Genomic DNA, 5,000 nt, shown 5'->3' with positions numbered 1-5,000 from the left:
AAACTCTATTTACCCATTGCACAAGTTAACTGCTGAATGATACAGGACTCCTTAAAACATATCTCTAACATATAAGGGTAAACATCCAGGTCATGCATCTAGTTTGTTGAATGGTTCAAATCAAAGTATGAAGACCTCAGCTAGCGGCAGGCCGAAATAGCTCAGTTGGGAGAGCGTTAGACTGAAGAGCTAAAGGTCTCTGGTTCAATCCCGGGTTTCGGCACAGTTGAGAGGTTCCTTGCTTCTAACAAAATAGGTCTTGGAATCAGCTGTAGTACTTTTTTCTCTATTCATCAAATTCTTTCCAACTGATATACAACACAAGCAATTTAACATAGACTTTGCTTTGTGTCCTCCTTCTAAATTTGCTTCCACATTTCTTGCCTTCAGCTTAGACTATGAATGTTTCCCATTTCATGCTTTTTTGTAATGTAAACTCTTGTCTGCCTTACCTTCAACTTCCCCTTGAACACAGATGTCAGTAGTCAGATGACGTTGCTTACCTACTCAGGCCACATACGTCTGGGTAATATAGTGCTAGTCCATTCAGAGTTAAAAAAACGCTACCTAACCCGGATCCCAAAACTCTATTTACCCATTGCACAAGTTAACTGCTGAATGATACAGGACTCCTTAAAACATATCTCTAACATATAAGGGTAAACATCCAGGTCATGCATCTAGTTTGTTGAATGGTTCAAATAAAAGTATGAAGACCACAGCTAGCAGCAGGCCGAAATAGCTCAGTTGGGAGAGCGTTAGACTGAAGATCTAAAGGTCCCTGGTTCAATCCCGGTTTTCGGCACAGTTGAGAGGTTCCTTGCTTTCAACAAAATAGGTCTTGAATACTGCTGCAGTACTTTTTTCTCTATTCATCAAATTTTTTCCAACTGATATACAACCCAAGCAATTTAACATAGACTTTGCTTTCTGTCCTCCTTCTAAACTTGCTTCCACATTTCTTGCCTTCAGGTTAGACTATGAATGTTTCCCATTTCATGCTTTTTTGTAAAGTAAACTCTTGTCTGCATTACCTTCAACTTCCCCTTGAACACAGATGTCAGTAGTCAGATGACATTGCTTACCTACTCAGGCCACATACGTCTGGGTAATATAGTGCTAGTCCATTCAGAGTTAAAAAAACGTTACCTAACCCGGATCCCAAAAACGCTATTTACCCATTGCACAAGTTAACTGCTGAATGATACAGGACTCCTTAAAACATATCTCTAACATATAAGGGTAAATATCCAGGTCATGCATCTAGTTTGTTGAATGGTTCAAATCAAAGTATGAAGACCACTGCTAGCAGCAGGCCGAAATAGCTCAGTCGGGAGAGCGTTAGACTGAAGATCTAAAAGTCCCTGGTTCAATCCAGGGTTTCGGCACAGTTGAGAGGTTCCTTGCTTCTGACAAAAGAGGTCTTGGAATCTGCTGCAGTACTTTTTTCTCTATTCATCAAATTTTTTCCAACTGATATACAACACAAGTAATTTAACATAGACTTTGCTTTCTGTCCTCATTCTAAACTTGCTTCCACATTTCTTGCCTTCAGGTTAGACTATGAATGTTTCCCATTTCATGCTTTTTTGTAAAGTAACCTCTTGTCTGCCTTACCTTCAACTTCCCCTTGAACACAGATGTCAGTAGTCAGATGACATTGCTTACCTACTCAGCCCAAATACGTCTGGGTAATATAGTGCTAGTCCATTCAGAGTTAAAAAAACGCTACCTAACCCGGATACCAAAAACGCTATTTACCCATTGCACAAGTTAACTGCTGAATGATACAGGACTCCTTAAAACATATCTCTAACATATAAGGGTAAATATCCAGGTCATGCATCTAGTTTGTTGAATGGTTCAAATCAAAGTATGAAGACCTCAGCTAGCAGCAGGCCGAAATAGCTCAGTTGGGAGAGCGTTAGACTGAAGATTTAAAGGTCCCTGGTTCAATCCCGTGTTGCGGCACAGTTGAGAGGTTCCTTGCTTCTAACAAAATAGGTCTTGGAATCAGCTGTAGTACTTTTTTCTCTATTCATCAAATTTCTTTCAACTGAAATAAAACACAAGCAATTTAACATAGACTTTGCTTTCTGTCCTCCTTCTAAACTTGCTTCCACATTTCTTGCCTTCAGGTTAGACTATGAATGTTTCCCATTTCATGCTTTTTTGTAATGTAAACTCTTGTCTGCATTACCTTCAACTTCCCCTTGAACACAGATGTCAGTAGTCAGATGACGTTGCTTACCTACTCAGGCCACATACGTCTGGGTAATATAGTACTAGTCCATTCAGAGTTAAAAAAACGCTACCTAACCCGGATCCCAAAAATGCTATTTACTCATTGCACAAGTTAACTGCTGAATGATACAGGACTCCTTAAAACATATCTCTAACATATAAGGGTAAATATCCAGGTCATGCATCTAGTTTGTTGAATGGTTCAAATCAAAGTATGAAGACCACAGCTAGCAGCAGGCCGAAATAGCTCAGTTGGGAGAGCGTTAGACTGAAGATCTAAAGGTCCCTGGTTCAATCCCGGGTTTCGGCACAGTTGAGAGGTTCCTTGCTTCTAACAAAATAGGTCTTGGAATCTGCTGTAGTACTTTTTTATCTATTCATCAAATTTTTTCCAACTGATATACAACACAAGCAATTTAACATAGTCTTTGCTTTCTGTCCTCCTTCTAAACTTGCTTCCACATTTCTTGCCTTCAGGTTAGACTATGAATGTTTCCCATTTCATGCTTTTTTGTAATGTAAACTCTTGTCTGCATTACCTTCAACTTCCCCTTGAACACAGATGTCAGTAGTCAGATGACGTTGCTTACCTACTCAGGCCACATACGTCTGGGTAATATAATGCTAGTCCATTCAGAGTTAAAAAAACGCTACCTAACCCGGATCCCAAAAATGCTATTTACCCATTGCACAAGTTAACTGCTGAATGATACAGGACTCCCTAAAACATATCTCTAACATATAAGGGTAAATATCCAGGTCATGCATCTAGTTTGTTGAATGGTTCAAATCAAAGTATGAAGACCACAGCTAGCAGCAGGCCCAAATATATCAGTTGGGAGAGCGTTAGACGGAAGATCTAAAGGTCCCTGTTTCAATCCCGGTTTTCGGCACAGTTGAGAGGTTCCTTGCTTTCAACAAAATAGGTCTTGAAATCTGCTGCAGTACTTTTTTCTCTATTCATCAAATTTTTTCGAACTGATATACAACACAAGCAATTTAACATAGACTTTGCTTTCTGTCCTCCTTCTAAACTTGCTTCCACATTTCTTGCCTTCAGGTTAGACTATGAATGTTTCCCATTTCATGCTTTTTTGTAAAGTAAACTCTTGTCTGCATTACCTTCAACTTCCCCTTGAACACAGATGTCAGTAGTCAGATGACATTGCTTACCTATTCAGGCCACATACGTCTGGGTAATATAGTGCTAGTCCATTCAGAGTTAAAAAAACGTTACCTAACCCGGAACCCAAAAACGCTATTTACCCATTGCACAAGTTAACTGCTGAATGATACAGGACTCCTTAAAACATATCTCTAACATATAAGGGTAAATATCCAGATCATGCATCTAGTTTGTTGAATGGTTCAAATCAAAGTATGAAGACCTCAGCTAGCGGCAGGCCGAAATAGCTCAGTTGGGAGAGCGTTTGACTGAAGATCTAAAGGTCCCTGGTTCAATCCCGGGTTTCGGCACAGTTGAGAGGTTCCTTGCTTCTAACAAAATAGGTCTTGGAATCTGCTGTAGTACTTTTTTATCTATTCATCAAATTTTTTCCAACTGATATACAACACAAGCAATTTAACATAGACTTTGCTTTCTGTCCTCCTTCTAAACTTGCTTCCACATTTCTTGCCTTCAGGTTAGACTATGAATGTTTCCCATTTCATGCTTTTTTGTAATGTAAACTCTTGTCTGCATTACCTTCAACTTCCCCTTGAACACAGATGTCAGTAGTCAGATGACGTTGCTTACCTATTCAGGCCACATACGTCTGGGTAATATAATGCTAGTCCATTCAGAGTTAAAAAAACGCTACCTAACCCGGATCCCAAAAATGCTATTTACCCATTGCACAAGTTAACTGCTGAATGATACAGGACTCCCTAAAACATATCTCTAACATATAAGGGTAAATATCCAGGTCATGCATCTAGTTTGTTGAATGGTTCAAATCAAAGTATGAAGACCACAGCTAGCAGCAGGCCCAAATATCTCAGTTGGGAGAGCGTTAGACGGAAGATCTAAAGGTCCCTGTTTCAATCCCGGTTTTCGGCACAGTTGAGAGGTTCCTTGCTTTCAACAAAATAGGTCTTGAAATCTGCTGCAGTACTTTTTTCTCTATTCATCAAATTTTTTCGAACTGATATACAACACAAGCAATTTAACATAGACTTTGCTTTCTGTCCTCCTTCTAAACTTGCTTCCACATTTCTTGCCTTCAGGTTAGACTATGAATGTTTCCCATTTCATGCTTTTTTGTAAAGTAAACTCTTGTCTGCATTACCTTCAACTTCCCCTTGAACACAGATGTCAGTAGTCAGATGACATTGCTTACCTACTCAGGCCACATACGTCTGGGTAATATAGTGCTAGTCCATTCAGAGTTAAAAAAAACGTTACCTAACCCGGATCCCAAAAACGCTATTTACCCATTGCACAAGTTAACTGCTGAATGATACAGGACTCCTTAAAACATATCTCTAACATATAAGGGTAAATATCCAGGTCATGCATCTAGTTTGTTGAATGGTTCAAATCAAAGTATGAAGACCTCAGCTAGCGGCAGGCCGAAATAGCTCAGTTGGGAGAGCGTTAGACTGAAGAGCTAAAGGTCTCTGGTTCAATCCCGGGTTTCGGCACAGTTGAGAGGTTCCTTGCTTCTAACAAAATAGGTCTTGGAATCAGCTGTAGTACTTTTTTCTCTATTCATCAAATTCTTTCCAACTGATATACAACACAAGAAATTTAACAT

General features: G+C 39.5%; 3 non-coding genes across 3 annotated transcripts; all 3 read left to right on the top strand.

Annotated features, from left to right (window-relative positions):
- Positions 1-732: 732 nt before the first annotated feature.
- On the top strand, positions 733-805 carry TRNAF-GAA (transfer RNA phenylalanine (anticodon GAA)). Its single transcript has one exon. It is a non-coding gene; the product is annotated as a tRNA-Phe (tRNA).
- A 1,676-nt stretch (positions 806-2,481) lies between these two features.
- On the top strand, positions 2,482-2,554 carry TRNAF-GAA (transfer RNA phenylalanine (anticodon GAA)). The gene has a single exon. It is a non-coding gene; the product is annotated as a tRNA-Phe (tRNA).
- A 1,093-nt stretch (positions 2,555-3,647) lies between these two features.
- Positions 3,648-3,720, top strand: TRNAF-GAA (transfer RNA phenylalanine (anticodon GAA)). The gene has a single exon. It is a non-coding gene; the product is annotated as a tRNA-Phe (tRNA).
- The last annotated feature ends 1,280 nt before the right edge of the window (positions 3,721-5,000 follow it).

This window comes from Lissotriton helveticus, chromosome 8 (genome assembly GCF_964261635.1).
Source record: "Lissotriton helveticus chromosome 8, aLisHel1.1, whole genome shotgun sequence".
Lineage (NCBI taxonomy): Eukaryota > Metazoa > Chordata > Amphibia > Caudata > Salamandridae > Lissotriton > Lissotriton helveticus.
Note: the sequence above shows the minus strand (reverse complement) of the source record. Positions and strands in the feature narration are given on the sequence as shown.